The sequence below is a fragment of the Epargyreus clarus genome, unplaced genomic scaffold, assembly GCF_041222505.1.
Source record: "Epargyreus clarus isolate Ecla_fem2 unplaced genomic scaffold, WU_Ecla_fem_2.2 ptg000019l, whole genome shotgun sequence".
NCBI classification, from domain to species: Eukaryota; Metazoa; Arthropoda; class Insecta; order Lepidoptera; family Hesperiidae; genus Epargyreus; species Epargyreus clarus.
Window position 1 is genome coordinate 11,598,775 of NW_027332227.1, and position 21,757 is coordinate 11,620,531.

At 34.3% G+C, this 21,757-nt stretch overlaps 1 protein-coding gene across 1 annotated transcript in view; it reads right to left on the bottom strand.

The window, feature by feature from the left end:
* LOC140750244 (uncharacterized) overlaps positions 1-21,757 on the bottom strand; it is a 284,412-nt gene that overhangs the window by 142,561 nt on the left and 120,094 nt on the right. The window lies entirely within an intron of this gene.

Consider the following 21,757-nt stretch of genomic DNA (forward strand, 5'->3'; position numbering starts at 1 on the left):
GTCAAACCTAACATTATTTAATATAGGTTAAATTTATAATTTTAGAAATTTAATTAATTACTCATTTCGCATTTACATTTCCTTCCCCTCATTATTGTGGTATCTCTTTAATTGCGTCAAAACAATGATGAAGAGGGCAAATATAGCACATATATAATTAATTTACTGTATATACTTGATTTGTATAGTGTAATACTGGCGTAGTTATAATTTATGATTATACTATTTAATTCAGTATTTAATATTCCTGCCAAGAAACTCACTAGTAAATCAATCGAAATTATCGTCGCGCTTCGAAACTATGATCTAGCAACTTGCACTTGACAAATTTGGTAGACGCTTTCCTTTAGCCATTTTATTCTGCGAGATGGACAATATGGGTCGATATGACAGTTTTAGGGATTTTTAAAATTGAAGCCGTAAACGAGTATACACTCGACATAACCCTAAAGAAAGCAATCACTGCCACACATAGACTTATACAAATAACTTTATATAAATTAAAATAAAGTTTGCCACAGATGTGTTGCTGCCATAGACTTAGATTTTTTCGCTATGCTTATATCTATGGTTGCAACCCTTATCGAGGCATACGCTATAATGATTTGTGTAACATAATTTGACGCCTGCTTTATTATACTTTCGAACTAGAACACAGTCGCGATTAACACTGTTGCCATGAAGCTGAAAAAAGTTTGTTTTGCTTTACAGCCTCAGTTGATTGCATAATACAGGCGTTTACAAGGTTTTTCGACGGTTTTAAATTTATCTGTAGTTACCCTTAGGCGTACAATTTACCTTACCTTAAAAATAGTTGAACTAAAATATTCCTCAACCATTTGAGGAAACAATTACTTCCTTGGTTTTATTAGTCGTCGGGCCATTTCATTGACGTGTAAATGTACGTAAAATTCTCAATACCATAAATCACTGTTAGTTACTTTTAATTCCGTGAGAAAACGCGAAGGTCCATGATGCAACGGATGGATAAAGTCATCGGCTGGTATTCGTTTCGTGACTAAATCCACGACTCAAATTTATTCTCATTAAATCGAATATCCTGAACTTATAGCGCGAACTACGGTTATTTCGAAGCAAACATTATGTTAATGTTGTTATTGAATAGTTATGATATGCGTACGGGTCTGGTGTGCTTTAGTATCATCATCATGTGCAATTATGTCCACTATGTCCATTATACTCTTACGCATTTATACTCTTGTCCACCGCCGCCACCGTCACGGAGCCGATACCGATAGTGTACATACATTTACTATAGCCGCTTGTCCACCGCACGTCCGTCACCGGAGCACCGTCATCCCGGCCGCCGATATTTTGAGTAGATCGGCGTGACCGCTAGATCGGCACCGAGATTTTGCGGGCCGATGTGACGGCAATATAAAACACGTTGGAACTTGTCCATACACTGCCGTCACACGCGTGACAGCTGGAACAAAATAAACCGCTGATATCGCTCGCGGTGGACAAACTGTCGCCGTCACGACATATTAAAATCGGCCCGAAATAATCTCGTTCTCGGTATCGGCTCGGTGACGGTGCGGTGGACAAACGACCTTAACACTCACTTAGTACTTCTTTTTTATATTTTGGCAAATAATTTATTGTTAGGACTAGTGGCTTCAATTCGATAAAATAAAAATTTCACATTAATTATCGTAAAATATCGGCATAACAAATTATCCAGTATTCTACAGATACCTTCCATTAAAATGTCAAAACGTTATCAATAATAATTTATCAGGGAAGTCTTAATAAAAATACAAATCGACATTTAAATGAGCGCATCCAGTTCTTAGTTTCAATTAGGTTAAATGTCATTTGTCAGACCGACTTGCTATTTATACATTTGGTATGCCGATCTATAGTGTATAATATATCACACTAAGTATATTTAAGTTATAATTATGGACTGTCTGAATGTTCGATGCATGCCACCATAAATACACATACTTGCTTTATTTACATCTACAGACTTAGAGCGTGCCAGACGCGTACCGTAGCAGATAAATGTGAGGTAAATATATTCTCTTATACAATGTACATTGATCTATTTATTTACTGTAAATACAACCACGGTCCGTAACTGGCGCAGGGTCTTCCTGTTATTCTCGCTAATTAGTAATCAATAGTTTCAGACAAGCGTAATGATTATGGCTAAACCGGCTATGTCCAATTTTTCACTATCACCCGCCAGGCAAGGTGATTATGTCCGGGGAGCGGCCGTGCTCCAACAGTCTCAGTTCTGGGCTTTTATATGCAAGATGTTGAGAAAATTTCGATAGCGTGATTCAGAATACTCGTGGCACCATCTCGTAACGAGTAGCGGGAAGTCGCCATAAAGTAATTAAATAATGAACTCTGATTTCTGTGCTGAGTTTAGGAGTTTGTGTACTCGACTTTATGTCCATGGCGCCCACGACATGGGGAATTCTATTATGCAGATATGAATATAGAAAGCGATGTTAGGTATTATTTTGTACGAGGCTCATATCCTTCTCAAGACTAATCAGAATACATACACATAAGGACAAATTAATCTTATACTGCTTAATAAAACTCAAAATAATATGTTTTTCATTTTCATGTAGTAGAAAATAAAATAACTTTTTTCAATTAAGAAATATAATTAAATAAAGTTGTGGGAGCGCTTATATAAAACCACGAAGCAAAATTTGTCTTTAAATAAAATTCATGACACATTCAAATTCACATTAATTAATAAAAGGTCACTTAAGATCAAATAAAATGACGTTTAAGATCAAATATCATTTAAAATTAAAGTAACGATAGCTTAAAACAACTTCTTAAATATGAAGGATTTTAAATTAACTTTTTAGTGAAAAAATACTTACATTTCCTAGATAGATAAGTGTATATCTACTACTATCTACTTGTTCCGCATTTATAAGTCAAATAAGCGTATTTGACTTATAAATGCCGAACAAGTTAGTCAGGGCGGAATGATATAGTATGAACTAAAATTTTGAACTCTTAAATTGTGTTACTATTATGAAATGATTGTCCGTTTGTAAAGAAGTGTCTGTATCATTACATTTTCTTTTTTTCAAAATATTACTTGTAATTATTTGTAGTATAGTAATTGATAATACACTAGGCATAGAAGTAAATACATTGTGAAAAGTGTGTACCTATTATGAATAAATAAAAAAAATTAACAACAAAATACAACCAACTTCTATGACTTCAGAAATATGTACTAAACCAACATTTATTTCAGTTATTTTTTACTTTGTAATGACATAGAAGTCGGTTGTATTTTTTTGTTAAAAATTTTTATTCATCCTTTTTAGTAATGACATACTAAAATTTATATTTCTACAATATAAAATTGTATAAACGTGATCATGAATGAAGGTAAGGTCTGAGTTTACATTGATTGGAACCGCCCGCTCGCAGGGCGCTACCGCGCCCTGCTCGCTTAGTTTTATAGTATCTTATATGTTCCAACCTAACCTAACTAAATAGTCAATGATGAACTGGCTTTGCAGTTTCATTAGAACCTACACCAAATATCTTCAAACAAAACTCAATTATACCCATCGGTTGAGGAGTTACATATTTTGTCTCAAGAACCCACTCTGATCCTCATCATATTTAAATGGGACCAACTTGTAGCAATTGTACACACACGAAATTAAAGGCATTAAAATAGGTTCATAAACGGCGAAGTTATGGCTGTTATATTTACATGGGTGGAGGAGTTCCCCTCATTTTCCACTACTACCAGTCTACTAGACTACTAGACTACTTCCAGCTAGTCTCTATACAATAAAAAAAGAATTATTAAAATCGGTCCACTAACGGCGGAGTAATTCGTGTACATACATAAAATAAAAATAGTTCAAAAAACTAAAAAACACGCTTTTATGATAAAATCAACTAAAAATTAGAAAATAATTTTCAATGTAGGAATCAATTAAGGAACTGTAATTTGTATAATTGTAATAAAGCGTGGAGTGCTCCACTTATCAATTTTCGAAAAGCACCCCACACTTTTTCCACAATTATACAATTTACTGTTCCTTAATTGATTCCTAGATTGAAAATTATTTTCTAATTTTTAGTTGATTTTATCATAAAAGCGTGTTTTTTAGTTTTTAGAACTATTTTTATTTTATTAATTTTTAGTATTTGTTGTTATAGCGAACATCATTATGCATCGTCTGTAAAAAATCAAGTGTCTATCTATTACGGTTTAAGAGATAAAGCCCTGTGACTCACGAACAGACAGCGGAGGGTTTCGTTTTATCCTTTGAGTACGGAATCCTAAAAATCATTCTACAAGATGGCATTATAGATATGTTTCAGTACATTTGAGTTATAGCGAGATAACATTATTATTTTCCAAAGCTAAAAATCAATCTTGTAACTTTGCCTGAACGCTCCATAAGGCGCTTTCTCTCGCCTGGAAAATCGTTAATCCTGAGGATATTGATAAGGACAATGGTACAAAATTATTAAAATCGTGTATTGTCATCGGTTTTTGGTAATTCTTTAAAATTTTGAATTAAACTGAACGTTCAAAGTGGATAAAAATCGGGCTCAAAGATTCCGTTACTGTTACATACATACATACAAACGTACAACCCAAGCTAATAAAAGCGTGTTAAAAATGTCTGTAATTTTCTGCGGTACCGTGACGACCTTACAAAGGGGGTGTGTCATAAAATAAAGTGTTATATCATTACCAGGAAATACAACTTGTTATTTTAATTCTACGAGACGTGTACTAGTGCACATACCGACTGCAGTCCGTGACCTCCCTTGCTAAGCTTACATGATCGGTCGTGTCTTTAACTTTTAGTTCAGTGACGTCATAAACAGAGGACCATAATATCTTCTAAGGGTGTTTCAGGTAAGTCACTAAATAAGAAAAGTTTACACGTTACTCGCATGATTACAACGCTGAGGCGGTGGCCAATTATATGGCTTGAAGGACTGACGATACGGATTGGCCCCTTAAGTAGTAACTATCACCTAGGCAAAATGAATACAGAGTGTCCACCAACTAAGTGGTCTAACGATATGCAAACAGCTGCTAATCGTTGAATACAATGTACAGGGCACCCGAAGTTTAATGGATGTATTGATGGATGATTTGTCAATATGGGAATGATCTCATGTCGTTTCAACCTGATCCTGAACCCGAACATTATTCTGGTCCTTTATATTTTATAGAATTCGTGGAACCCTTACAGTATGAAGAGATCATTTCTCATTTACATCTTTTAAATGTACAGAGCAAAATTAATCACCCTATTTTGTTTTTGAATAACTTTTTTACTGAATAAAAATAGTGATTTTGATTAATAGAAACCTTTACAAGGACCTGTAACTTTTTTTTGCTAATTAGAAAATATTATATCTGCCAAGTATCTTCCACCAGCGTTGACATAAATTTGCGCCACCGCATATAATAATGTGAACTCTGCAATCGTTTATATTTTGTGACATAATTTGAGTAATATATCGTTGGATTCGTCTAAATTGAGTGTCACAGTATATTTTTTAAAGCAGTCGGTTTTTTTGTGTTAACAATAATTCTCTATTAAATATTTATACACACACCCCATATATATATAGTTTATTATAATAAGCGTAAACCACGGAAGATGAGTCTAGTACATTAAAAACTGCATGTAATTGATGACGAGATCAAGAATGACTTTTCCATATTACATATCCTTATGACGTTATAAATGAAACAAACATCATGAAATTTCCTGCGGAAATTGTTAATGCGATTGATTGCAATGGTGCAATAATATAGGGTAGTAAATGAGCTGTGAGTAATATAAAATTGTAAGGAAACTTACGTGCGTACGAATTCTTCATAATTTACATAGAGCCTCCTCCGTGACTTGGCCAGCGTATGACAATAGTTTTAAACAGTATTTAATGTAAGTTTTTACACTGTTATAATAGTCCACTTATTCACTAACAATATATGGATTTTTTATCGATGAAAGATCGTAATTTGGCAATGTCTAGCATGAATAATTTATTATCCGTCGATCTATAGTAGTCAAAACATGGTATAGATTGATTAATATGTTAGGTTCTTAAAGGTATGTGAAGTCTACTATATCGCACTTGGCCAGGTTGGTGGGCTATGTCCTTTAGGGGCAGCAATGGGTCGATGATGACACAATGACTCATCCCAAATTCATCTTTGTACTGAACGTAATCGCATGATTTGCATTGCTTGTGTGATTCATGTATACTACGTAGTATATTGTTTTGGAGGCTAAGTCCATCGTTATTTTTAGGTCTGAGAACTTTGTATATCCAATAAACTAAAGCTTTTGTGTTTTAAAGGCATCGAGAAGAGTACTTAAACATAATGCAAAATACCGTACTAATACCATACCGTACTAATAGGTACCATAAAAGGTCTGCAAAGTAAGGTAAAACTCTAATTGATTTAATCATATCAACGTTCTTATTAATGTATATTTTTTATCTTGTAGGGATAGCAGACGAGCATGCAGTCCAGCTGATGGTATATGGCTACTACCGCCCATGAACATCTGTAATCAACCCCAAATAGGATTATATTTCTATCTGAGGCCGGCCACAGATGGCCCGCTACTCCTGACGACTAAGCTGGAACGTTTCGAAGAAATATCTCTCCCTTACCGAACCCTTCAAACCTGAACACAGCAGCGCTTGACACTGCTGTTATTAGGCAGAAATAGCTGTGACGGTGGTGTCAGAGCCGAGCCACAAAATATTCTATGACCTTCAAATCTCTATATATAAATATCTACCTTTATATATAGGTATTTAGATACACATATATTTATATGTCTAAATATTCATTTAGTATTATTTGCCGTTTACATATTCGCCTGGCTAGTCTGATACAATGTTCAATGTGGATATCCACGGACAACAGTAGCCACGTTACTACCATAAAATCTATCTAATCGTAGCATCTGATCTTAATTTCACGAAACAATGAACCCATTTCCTACCATTGTAAACTATTGTGATGTGAGGCCCATATTGGCTGAACATTTGGCCGAATATTGCGCAGTGGCCTTAAATAGTTCAAGGTTTTTATATAGTGGGCGTTTACTGTATGGCCATATGTCATAGTACCTTTTAGCATATTTAAAGGTCTATTGTCTGTAGAACTAGATTAATTCTAAAGGTGTATGTGTAACAGCAACTTATTTCGACTGTCTTAAATATTATGACAATCGTACTATACGAGTAGCAACGTTATAAGTGTGCTATAACTTTTTATGAATAAGACCGTAAGTTGCTAGAGCAAACTTTCTACCATACCATGAGTTACTTAAATAACTGCGTGGCGCAATGTTCATTATATGTTCTGACGAGCATAATCAAACAGATTTTGAATTTCATTTTTTGAATCGTCATTAATTAGGGTTTCGTATTAAAGGGGAAAAATAAACCCTATTACGAACCCTCCGCTGTCTGTCCGTTTATCACAGGACTCAATCTCTGTATTAGATAAATACTTGAATTTTATAATATGTACACACACATGCACACACACACGCACACCCATTGTGCACGAACGTACGCATAAACGCACACCGTCAATTGTCTACCTATATCTACTAATTGTGTAATCCTGTTTTGGCTTAATTTAAAACATACTGTATACATTGTGAAAATATGATATGTATCGCTGTTGGATTACCTAATAATAAATAAATAAATAATGGTGGCCGCTATACGAGTAACAACAAATACTTGAAATAAAATATCTTGGAAATAAATAGATACAAGAAACAGCTATTTTTCGACGTTTGTCGCTTTATCTATTGAACCGTAATAGTTTAACCGTTTAATTTTTACAATGTATTTCTATGGCAAATACCTACTATATATAAAAAAATAACCGTAAAATAATAAATAATTCGTGTATTTTTTCTGTATCTTCTTATATATCGAATACTGTGACAACCCTAAAACATTCTCAACATAATTGATACGGCGCCATTCAAATTAATACTTGATCTTACAGTCTAAATACGCTTTGCCCATGACTAATGTCTGGTTTTTGGGCGCCCCTCACATACAGTATATCAAGAATTACTAAAGCTGTAATCACACTAGTGTAATGTGTGCTCGAAAAACAGAATCCAAACGGCATTTTACCATCTTAATCGTTAACACACATCTTCAATGATAATTACTAATCATTTGATAATATTACTTTAATATAAGTTTTTGGGCATTCTTCGTGTGAAATTTAACTAGCAAACGGGCATGCAGTTTAGCTGATGACAAGTGGTCAATTGCTAATAGGATTGAAATGCTTTGATTAAATACGTTGCTTCCTTTGAGAACTACTTTAATGTTTTCTATATGTATTCCTCATTACACACTGCAAACTAAAATACATTAACCCTTTTACTGCTACTATAGGGAATAAATGTGGCAGTTATGTTACTGAATAAGAACCACAAAACACCTTTAAGTGATTACTATTTTATATAACATTCAATTAATTTAATGTATACAATAATAATATTATGATATATTATTTAATTCATTCTGTTGTGTTATGTACAATAAATAGCAACAAGATTAGATATAAAATAATAATTGTAATCAATTTTCCCTTACCTACGATTATTAGTACTTAAGACTTGGCATTTAACTTTACAAGTATTACAAATGATTGTGTTTTTCATTCACGTAAATTGATATACCTAGTGGTTTTATTGAGTAAATTAAATAGGGTAAAATTAAACAATGACGTATATACGCGAGATAGAAATAGCTGTGTTTTTAGTAGTTTGGATTTTCCAATTTGTTTCACTGAACCCAGAAAGTGATGTCAATGTACCAGGAAATACAAATATTATAATCAGGTGCTTCATATCCAATATTGGTACTAAATTCTATTGAAACAAGGATACGCAAATAGCAAAAACGTCATTGCCTCTAAAATAAATATTGGAGAACCAAGTCTAATTAAATATTTGTGCACTTAGCGTTTAGTGTTTGTACGTGGCAAAAATAGCCTAACAATTTCGTCGGTAACGTAAAAAACATTATGAAAATTGGTTTGCTGTTTTATAATTAAGAAACAGCAAATGAGCTTACAGTGAACCTAAATGTTAATGCATAATGCCGCCCATGGACGTCTGTAATAAGCTCCAGATAAGATTAGAGTCCTATCTGAGGTCGGCCACGGGTGCATTGCTACTTCTGAGAACTAAGTTAAAACGTCTCATTTTTTATGATATAGGAGTAGCAGACGAGCATGCTGTCCTAACACTGCTGTTATTAGGTAGAAATAGGTGTGGCAGTGGTGTCGCCGGAGTCGAACCACAAAGGCTTCTACCACCTTCTACCTTCTCATATAAGTGTCGATTTACCACAGCCTTTAAAACGGAACAAAACAATGTTTATCCTTGCTGTTACTGGGAAGAAATGTGTGGCTGTGATCTTGGAAAGTCAAATCACTTCCCATGCATATGCTATTGAAATCGCTAAAGCTAAGTGGGATTTAATCCCTTCATCATAGAAGGAATTATAATCATCATCATTAGGATCATCATTAGGATTACTGTCTTATGACAGTAATCCTTCTATGATGCGAAAGTAGCACTATTCGCACCAGCCTCAGTAAGCTTTGTATTGTCGAGGTAGCGTATTGTAGCACAGTTAGTTTAGAGATCTTATACTTTAATTTTTAAGAGAGAACTAATTACTCGCATGTCAATCAGTGACTCGTTATGGATTTATGACATTAATATCAAATGTAATAGATAACAATGTATTAATAGCCCACAATTGATTGCTGGTCTAAGTGATGCAAAATGCCAGGTTCTTATTTTTTTGTTTTGTGCTGATATTTTACAAACGAAACACGAACATGACCTTTGCATCCGTCCGCAGCCAACGCGGTTGACGAGTTTTATAAATTATGGAATCAGGTTTCCAGTATTTTTTAATTTAAGTGAATCCAAAAAACTGTTCCAATTCCTTGATCATCTTTGGATACGTATACATATTGTGAAATTTGTGTATATGTTCTGTGTATGATATCTATTTATCTGTTGTTCAATATGATTTTATGGTATAGCCTGCGCCAATCTGCTAGTCCGCTCTGAAGTTTTCGCGAGCAGGTGTAGTCTTACAATTTGCTATGGCGACGCGATTCATTTCTATATTCAGAGCGGACTAGCAGTTTTACGTGGACAATACTGGCGTTTGATTGGCGTTGAAGTAATGATTTCATTTCATTTTGTAAAAAATATAGATTATATTTTTTACAAAATTTGTAATCATAATTATACTTATCGAATCCCAGTGTTCAATAGATAGTAAGGTTTAGAAAAAATCGGAAATATTTATAGCTAAAATGTATTTATAATAACTTTTTTGTCTTCTTGCTCCAATAACTATTTCAATCAAATCAGCTTTAGTTAATGTTTAGTTAAATTGGTTATTGATTTTGTAAAGAAGGAAGCAGGCACACACTACAAGTTGATAAAAGTATTCTTTCTAACTAGTGTGCTTTTTAACCAAAACTTTCTCGACATTTGACGTCAACGTATGTATATATAAAGAACAAAGATTAAGTTTACTCTGCATTATTTGAACAGGAGTGCCCTTTAAGTAACCGCCATTAACTCTCATTCTTAGTTTTTGAAATTTTGGTCCATGTTACTAAATTTGTTTTACAACGCTTATCATATAAGAAGGAGGCATAATCTTATCTACTATGAATAATAGTTAGATACAATACGACCATGTTTTCGGTGAACCCCCAAGATATTCCTTTGTATCAGTCCTTCAACATGAAACACTCCACTTAAATTTACAACTCTTTAAAACGTTATTTATTTTTTTGTAGTAACCTATTTCTTGTTACATTAAATTCATCACATTCCATAACTGAGTTTCAGTAGAGATAAAGTAGATGCACCGAAAATAGACAGGCATATGAAGGTTACTTTCAAACGTCGATTACACAAGTATCATAATGTTATTTGCTTTTTACTGACTTACGTTTTTAATAATAATTAATGAGACCAATTTTTACGAAAGATTTAAATTTGACGATATCTGCGTATTAACAGGGTTATGTGGGACTCTTACCGCACTAAACCTCCCGCACTAAAACTTTTATGACGGTATGCGACCACACTTACCGCACTTCTTCCCGGGGCCGTTGGCCGGGCGGTTCGGGTTTCCACTCTTGCCACCCCCGACTCCAGAAGCCCCCTTTTAGTTGCCTCTTACGACAAGCAGGGGATACCGTAGCCCTATTCTTGTCCCGGAACTGCAATCGAGCAACTGCTCAGTAACTTCAGCGGCAAAACCTACGCAACTATCGCTCATGCGATAGTAACTAACCGGAGGTCAATTTAATTTAAGGACGGAAAAAAATTATATTTAATTACATTATAATTTTTAAACGTAAAAACCCACTGTGATAAGCATTTGATAAACAAACTGAGGGCGAAAGAACGACCTATTTCGAGTTTATTGTATTGCGGTTGACGTTGATATGCGACGTAATTTAAACAGATCTGAATAGCATAATAACTTACATGAGAAAAAAATAAAAATATGCTTGTAAAAGAAAACTTGTTTTCCAAAATTATACATTATATTGAAATCGGAGTTTCAATAAAAAATGTATTTTTAGGGTTCCGTACCCAAAGGGTAAAAACGGAACACTATTACTAAGACTTCGTTGTCTGTCCGTCTGTTACAGGGTTATATATTTGTAATAGATAGACACATTAAATTTTTACAGAGGATGCATAACGGTGGCCGCTATAACAACAAATACTAAATATAAAATAAAGTTGAATATTAAAGGGGGTCTCCATACAACAAACCGGTATTTTTCGGCATCTTTCCATCTAACTGTAAAACCGTACTTGGAATTTTCCAAGTACGGTTTTACAGTTACTGGAAAAATTTCACAACGGACTGGAAAAATTTCAAGCATTTGCTTGAAATTTTTACAGTCCGTTTATTACTTACTATAACTGGTATTATAATAAATACAAAAAGGAACCATTAAACATATTTTAATATAGTTATTTTAATTTTATTATACGTTGTTTACGTATCGTTACCCATCATCACCCCAACGCCATCTGTTGTTGTGTCATATAACTAAGTATTGTTGAATATAATAAAATGGATACTAATAAGTAAAAAATAATGAACATTTGGTGGTACGGAGGTCTCGTACTTGGCGAAATATTTTTAGTTATCTTTATTTTAGCGAACAAGCCCTATGGTAAATAGTCACTGCTACCATGGAGTACAAGAGGCGTCCCGAATTTATCTTCAGGAATGTGTTTTATATTTACTCTAAATAGTACTACATACTGCTACGTAGACTATAATTATAAAATAATAGCTAACAATAATCAAACACTTCCCACTTTTATCTGACTCACCAATCAAATCTATTCACACCCATTATTCTGGAATGCGGAATAAACTTACCTGAAAAGAAACAAAGATTTAATTAGATACAGTGACAATGATTACTATAGTTATTGCAGAACAATTAAATAATCGTCATCTATTCGTACCAACAGCGTCGATTTTGTCATTTTAATTCCCTTGACTACCATTATGTGTTAGCCTTGATGTTGAATGAGGCATCGCTAGGGCAATCTAAGTCTATAATTTGTAACTAAATTACATCCAACAATTTTATTGGTTGTTGACTTTTAAAAATTGCGCACGATTTTATGTTTGTTTATTAAGATTGTAAGAGCAAAAACAATATGCAGTCCGCTTGTGGTAATTGCCACCCTACTAACACCATATAGAACAGATTTTTTTTATAATATAGGAGTAGCAGACGAGCATACAGTCCACCTGATGGTAAGTGGCTACTGCCGTCCATGGACAACTGTAATCAACCCCAGATAGTATTAGATATTCCTACCTGAGGTCGGCCACAGATGCGCCGCTACCCCTGAGGCCTAAGCTGGAACGCCTCGGAAAAATATGTCTCCCTTACCACACCCTTCAAAACGGAACACAGCAGCGCCTAATACTGCTGTAATTAGGCAGAAATAGTTGTGGCGGTGGTGCCCGCGAAGTCGAACCACCAAGGGTTCTCCCACCTTCAAAACTTTTCGCCTTTCACCTTTTCCGTTGCCACTGCTGAGGATTAAGCTGACCGTCTCACAAGTTAGTCGAATATAAAATGACATGTACTTACTCAATTAAGCCGTCACTTTATTGACATACATTCCTATTGATACTTTCGCCTAAAACGCGTACAAAAAATATAAAAGTAGGTTATCGATTTCCTATAAATGAAAGGAGGAAGAATAAAAGTTCGATGTAAATTTTCCGCAAAAAATATCGTCAGTGATACAAGTCACGTATACCGCGTTTGTGACGCTTGGTTAACGGTTGAAACCTAGTTAACAGCATAAGACACTCTTTTTTTGTTAACGAGGGGTAACCTTCATAAGGTACTTGTACTGTTTGTGGTTAGGGAAACCCCCTCAAGGTAGCCGTTTTGGCGCTCGGCGTCCTCAGTCCTCCGGGATCTCTAAATGAACGGAGACCGTGTCTTCCTAGCGTGTTGCCTCGTCGGGCTTTGCTCAGGTGAACGTGATGTTCTCGACAACATCGTGCGCGAACGACGGTACGCGACCACACATGCCACCGTCCTTCCAGGGATCGCTGGCCGAGCGGTTCAAGCTCCCACTCTTGCCACTTGCAACCCTCCTCCTCCACATGTTGATGAATGGACGGATGGATGGATGAATTTTGACTGAAAATTAAACATTGGAAGAGGCTTCTTGTTAGTTCCATCAATCCGTTAGTTTTAGGAGATCCCCTGCCCATGGTTCTTTATAACAGTTCTGTATATAATGTACTCGTGACGCATTTTTTTTCTCTTTGTCGATCTGCATGGACTTCCAGGAAACAAGTACGCCCTACACATTTTGCTTAAACGTGATTACCACGCAGATATTTTCTCCCCATTGGAAGCCATTTATCAATCACTATAATACACAAACAAGATATGCAATTGTCGTCTCAGGATATTCCCACACAATAAAATATATGAAATCAGATGGACTATCCGGCAATTTATCTTATGAATTCAAACAGTACTTACGAAAACTATATACATGATCAGTGGGAGGAAGGCTTTAACACATACGATTAAGAATTTGATCTTGAAATTTGGAAATAATGATAAATATATAAATCTGGGGTACTTGTTCTTTTATATATTTAAGCTGTATTTTATATTTAAGCAGATGTAGAAGTAGTAACCTCTTGATTCTTATCATAGCATTGTTATTGGCCTCTCACTCTTTCTCTATAATTTATGAGCGAGATAGAAATACAAGACCGCGACTTTCGATTACTTTATTTGCAGACTTAGTACACTAGTCATTTTAAACTAAAATATGTATAATTGTATATTAAGTGTGACGGCACGAACATGACAATTGACGTTGTTCTTTTACAAGCTTAACGAGAACCATTAGTGACGCTTATTCGTTTTCAAAGCATTACATTGTTCCTTAAGTGTTGCTGGGGATTTTGCCGCGACATTTTCTAATGAATCAATTGTCCTAATGTACGTACATTGTTACGGTACCATTTTGAAAATGTAACCATGGATGATCCACTTATCACCATGGACTATTCGCTCATTTTTAGCTTAGAAATAAAATTTAACACGTCAGTAATATTTAAAAAAAACTTATATATAAAATTCTCGTGCCATAATGTTAGTAACCGTACTCCTCCGAAACAGCTTTACCAATTTTCACCAAATTTTATATGCATATTCAGTAGGTCTGAGAATCGGCTACTATCTATTTTTCATACCGCTAAGTGATAAGCGTTGTTCACCCTTAACATTTTTTTTTATTTATATGGCAACACAACGATTGCCGGGTCAGCTAGTTTTTCTTATAAAAACAAAAACAAAAATCAAGTCTAAAAAGATAGTCCCTGTGAGGAGAAATACGAACTTATGGATCTTAATTTTCATCATTATCATTACATGTTTTTATTAAGTAATGCTCTCTATGTATATTTCAGATTTTTCTTTATTATATTATTTTTATTATGAAATTAGCAAACAAGCATGCGGTCCACCCGAGGGTAAGTGGCAATTGCCGCCCATAGTCATCTTTAGATTAAAATTGACCGCCCCTCCTTATCCCTTATTTCCAAATCTACGGAGGCTAGAATTAAAAAAATAATAATATAAAAGTATAAATTCAGAATTATTATTAGCGTGCCTGGGATTTGAACCCCAAACGACACACTAGACGGCTACTTGCTGCTAGTGCTACGTCAGGAGTATAAATTTGTGGATAGTAATGAATGATATGAGTGGACACTCAATTGATATGTTGTTAACGATAAATTCCCATATACTTAGTGGTTTTTCCACTTAAGCGCAAGTGACCGAGACATTAAGGACAATTAATATTTTGTGTGAGTTTGTCCTGCACTATGTACATGATTGTTAATTTGAATAAAATATCTTAATATATTTTTATAACTAGTCAAACTATGTATCATACTATATTAAGGGGCGATGCTCCGTTTGTGGTTAAATTGCTGGCCGAAGTGGCGACACCTTTTTCTGCCTTATTAAATCATTTTATTAAAATGCGTTTTAGCTTAAAGGTGCGGTTATGTCAAATACTTACACATCGCTATCTAGCTCTATGTATAGCAATAAATCTGTCTATCATATCAAACTCAGATACAACCTCAATAGAATTTGCAGTTTATTGCAGGTGTGATCACTTAATACGATTACCTAGTGGAGTGCAATGGTTCACGTGAATTCATAAAAATAAAATATTATTTAACTTTCAATAGATTTTGATTTACTTTTAAAAAGTTTATATTTATATGCATCCATTACATTGAACAGTGCAAACTGATGATGGACGATATTTGGATTATTTCAATCATTCAGAGTTTTACATTAAGATTGGAATGCATATTGCTCAGCACACAATAATTTTGAGTGCAAACCAACTCCGCTAACATTTTTTTGGATTTACGATTATTTTTATAGGATTAAAATCTGAAATCGGTTGTGGGTGGCATTAATTGAAAACCATAAATAATATCTAGTGCCATAACAAATTATGTTATCAGCCAATTGAATATTTTCGTAGTCGGAATTCGTGTTTTTGCACACCACGGAGGGCGTGTTCCCTCCACCTTATTTCTTGCTTTTATATTTTTTTTTATTCTCTGTATTAAAGAGCTTAATTGCATTGCGATTCACTCCGTAGTATAATTATAAAGTAGTTACAAACAAAATCACATGTAAAAGTATATAAATTAACCTGACAAATTTAACAATTCATATAACTTAATTAACAATTTTATATTTTGAGAATGGGGATTGGCCAAAATAATATTACAAGAGACTTTCTCTTAAAATACTGACACTTCTCTGTACGGAAGACGGCGTTTCGGACACATTCCAACAAGATGTACAGTATTAAGTCTACACCGCAATGGTGGCAGTTTGGTGATGGGACTTTCCTCTGATAAAGCTTCATAACCGTTGATGTTAATGGTCTCCAGCTTTAATGCTTTAATCGTCTCCAGTAACTTTCTAAGTTTAGAAAAAATAAGCGATTTTATCAAAATAACGTCATTCTTAAGAAAATAAGACGACGAAATAAGATGACTCTACATCTATTTTTTTCCTAACTTGTTACGTAAATACAATTTCCAATCATTGTGTACCGCTACCACTTCGCATCCGGCACACGCATCTGCCATTTCTTATAAAATTAATGCAATTAGTTATTATATAAAAACCAATAGAACGCGGATAAACGGAGTTAAAACCTCACGGTACAAACAATGACGGCATATAACCACAAGCGTGCTATAAACAATAAACCACTTTTTTCATATGGTGTATGTATGGTAACACTTCTATTGAATATATAGCTTACTGATATGTATTGGCGTCACGGATCCCAATAGGCACACACTTCAGGGCTTTGATTGTATGAATAGTATGCGTGTAGATAATTAACTCGTTGGGAAACGTAAGGTGCTTTAACGAAAGGGCTTAGAGTATCAATTCGCATTAACCCAGCGTAGTGGGCTATCTACAGTCTATACCCTTCTTGCTCGGAGAGGAGATAATAATGGTATGTTCAGTATGATCCAAAGAGGTAGTAGCCAAATAGAATTGTCATGGATACTTATTCGTTCAGAAAAAAATCTGTATGTATGTATATGTCTGTATATCTGTATGTATGTATGTAGGGGCAGACAAAAATATGCTGATTGACAAACGAAATACTCGTTTGTCAATTGAGTATGCAAAATCGTCATATTTAAACCCATTAATATTGAATATGAATTATTAATTAATTTTTATATATTGCATTAAAGTGTTTCTAGTTCAATCCGTATACCCGTAACAAACTATTTTTATAAAAATACAAGCTAAGCTACCTATTTATATTTTCCAAGATGTATTCAAGTGTGGTTAAGTTACCAATACACTCATTAATTAGTTCATTGCTTACATCTAATAATTATTAATTTCAATTCCTACAAAATACTTACTCATGAGTATTTTATTTCACCTCAATTACCGGCAGACAGCATGGTCATCAATTAATTGCGGTTACTATTAAACAAGCGGCTAATAATCTATTACACCTACATTCATCTTTTAATATAAAAGTCGCAAACGAGGATGCAGTCCACCTGATAGTAAGCAGCTACTGTTACCCATAAACCTCTGTTACCAACTCCAGACAAATCTAGATTCCTCCCTGAGGTTGGCTACTGATACGTTGCAATTTCTAAGGACTAAATTAAAATCCCTCAGAAATGTATTTCTTCCTTACCACACCTTTTAAACTAGAACAAAGCAGCGCACACTGCTGTTATTAGGCAGAAATAGGTGTGGTGGTGATGCCACTGGAGTCGAACCACAGAGGCTTCTACCACATAAACAATACGATACAATTACAATTTACCGTAAACGTATTTAATAATACGAATACAATTTATTCATTAACTATAATCTACGTTAATTGTTATGCCGTTAATAGCCATATTTACGTCATACTCCATTTTGATTTGTATTGTAATTATTATTTTATGCCTATAATGTTTATTTCATTTAAAAATCTATTAGCCACAAGTATAAATAACAACCTCTAATATCATAAAAAATAATTATGAATTTATAGATTTGAACATTAGGTTTTTATTAGTACAAGTAACCCACTTGATGTTAGGTGATATCTCACCTAATCTCCTTTTTTCTATATGGTAATGCGGCCAATGGACCACATTACCATATAGAAATAAGGAGAGTTCTATGTGAGATCAACGAAAGGCGTTGTTCTCCTTGTGCTTTACATTGTTATATGTATATGCCTTACGACACTGTTCAAGCAAAAGCACAGCAGTTACATTACTGTTAAAATGCAGAAACATATGACAGTGGTGCCACCGCCGGCGATCCACGAAGACCTCTAGCACTTACAAAATTGACACAATTATTTATTATGTTTGTCATGTTATAAAACAAACACACACATCCAAATAGTCACGTGTCGGGGCCGTCGCGGTCATGGTCATTGTATCAATGTCTGTACGTGAATAGACACCACATTTACATTAGGGTTTCACCTCATTTGTCACTGAGAAATCGCAATATAAAATCTAACATACGTATAACGAGATATGGATTTATGGAAATTAAATGCTTAAACGCTAAATTCATCATTTAGATTTCTGTCTGGCCGGGAATCGTACCCGGGACCTTTTGACCGGTATGGTGACCGCTCCGCCATGCGGGTCGTCAGAATACATTATGGCAAGAATAGACTTAGAGTAATTGAATCTAATTACTCTAATATATGTTTCGTCAATGTTATCAAACAGCAACATAATCATCAATAACAGTGCACTACGGACCTCTCGATCGAGAGGCCGAGTTTCTTAACTACTAAGCTATCACTGCTTTTTATCATAGATACTTATACGGATTTTAAGCGAATTTTAAGTGTACTGCTTATACATACGGAGATATATGGTGCTTATACTTAGCGCTAAAGTTAATGTCGATTGTTGCGTATTATTTTCTGGTAATTTACACCGAATGCGCACCAGATAGTCAGGTTACACTCCTGGCATACTAACTATTCCTACTACCCATCATGCCATAATGTATTCTGACGTAGGTAAATAGGTTTATGGTATGTTCCCATATGGTACGTGCAAAGACGTTATAAATTTGTGTCTAATTGATAAACAACGTAGTCTACTTAAAGATTTCTAAAATATTTTTGCAACAGTTTACAACGTGTGCAGAATTTTAGATTCTAGGCGAGGCTACATAAAAATCAATGTTTATGTTAAAAATTCTCAGATTAGATTGGTTACATCGCTTAAACACTTCGTTCAAACGGGCTTTGAAATAGTCCAAAAATAAACAATGGAATCTAAAATGCAAAAACATTTTTGTTTGTTTACTTTTACATGTTTATATGACCTGTTTTGTACGATTCCAATAATATATGTTGCTACTTGTACCAACATACTTTTCGTAATTTTTATTAATATAAAGATCGCAATAACTTCTTATATACAACTTAAATAGATAGTTTATAATTCAAGAGTATATTTTGTAGAAATGATAAACAACATATAATATCGTAAAAATAAGATATAAAGAAATAATTTAAGCTAAAGGAACTTTGTATTTATTAACCGACTTCAAAAAGAGGTGGTTATCAATTCGGCCAGTATCTTTTTTTTATGTATGTACACGAATTACTCCGCCGTTAGTGGTCCGATTTTAATAGTCGGCGCTCATATTAGACAAGCTGTTTACGTCGTTATCCAACGAAATGTATTGAGCGCCGAGTTCAGAAATATGTACTAAACCAACATTTATTATTTTTACATTTACAATTATTTTTTACTTTGTAGTGACATAGAAGTCGGTTGTATTTTTAGTTAATTTTTATTTATTAGTTTAGTTCATTTCTAGTAACTATATTACTATTAATAAATGTTGCGTCGCTTGATAAAAGTTCTTTAAAAATATGAAAATTCATTCGGCTTTAAATCTCGGCAAAGTACGTTGGTTAGTGATTTAATATATTAAAGAGTAATTCCCAACCCAGAAGTAATGACGGGTACTTCAATCAAGCAGAATTATGACTGGATACTAAACGAGAACTTTTCATATTAAGACTAGCTTTCATCCCCTATATAGCCCACTTAGGGTATCCATTTAAATATCCTTTCATCATTTTCACATCTTAGTTTTTGGGTACAAAATTTAATGCTTATGGAAATCTAGACCGAGTGACTTATAGTCTGTTACCAGTTAGTCAGTATTAGAATTTTATTAAGATAGTTTCTATACATGATTTAATGAATGAACATCAATAATGGGATTTAGATCTCTTTTACGTTGTATTCGGAAGCCTTGTTAAATTGTTTCGTGATTCTTAACCCATTGGGTTATGCGGTAATCTATCTAAGATCGAATGTTAATTTTATTAAGTAAATTCTCTATTTGGATATAGAACATCGATATCAGTGCAAATAAAAAACAATTAGTTCTCCAAGAAGTCATTCATACTTGCTTTCTGCGGGTTAAATCGGAATGGCTCATGGAATATATTATTATAATTTAACTTCGCACTAAATATTAATTCAGAAGGTGGTAGAACCCTTCGTGGTTCGACTCCGGCGGCACCACCGCCACACCTATTTCAGCCTCATGACAGCAGTGTTAAGCTGCTGTGTTCTGGTTTGAAGGGTGTGGAAAGGGAGACATACTTTTCCGAAGCGTTCCAGCTTAGTCCTCAGGGGTAGCGGCGCATCTGAGGCCGACCTCAGGTAGGAATATCTAATCCTATCTGGATTACAGATGACCATGGGCGGCAGTAGCCACTTACCATCATGTGGACTGCATGCTCGTCTGCTACTCCTATATTATTAAAAAAAATTAAACGATGCCATAAAGGATTTCACTTTTCAATTAATTATAGATTTTCAACCGAGTAGACAATGTCCACTATTGTTCACAATGAGTCATGGACAATCTCTATGGACATCGTGTGTGCATGGACATTTATGGATACATTATATGTGCTTATAATACAAAAGAGTTTGTTAAAGATTATATAAATCTCCATGTCACAGAGTTCAGTAGAAAATTCAATCGCTATTGCCTTTAGCCTATCCTTAAGCATAGTAGCACTTACCATATAAAGGTAGGTAGGATATTTATTAAGTTAAAACTTAACTTAAAAAAGTATAAATATTCTTTTAATATTAGATTATTTACAGAATTATTTTTGAACGTCAATATAATCTACCACCGCTTCGTTATGGAGAAGAAGCGGCGAAGGAAACTCTATAACACAAAAATCATACCACAGTCTTTAATCCTTAAGGGTAAGGATTAAAATCAAAATAAGACTAATACGTGATTTTGAAATTATTCCTATGCAAAAAGATTAAAACCGGCTCCTTAACTACAGGCCAAGCACCTACGTTGACGCATAAAACCTGTTTCACATGTTGACGCTCTGGCGAAAGTAGAGAAATTTTGATTAAAAATACTCAGAAACTTTCACGTTTTAACTTTAAAATTGATAATTCGATTAAAAAGGAAACATGGACATCAAAACCCCGTTTTCTTAAGTAATTAAATTATTCCAATTTTTTT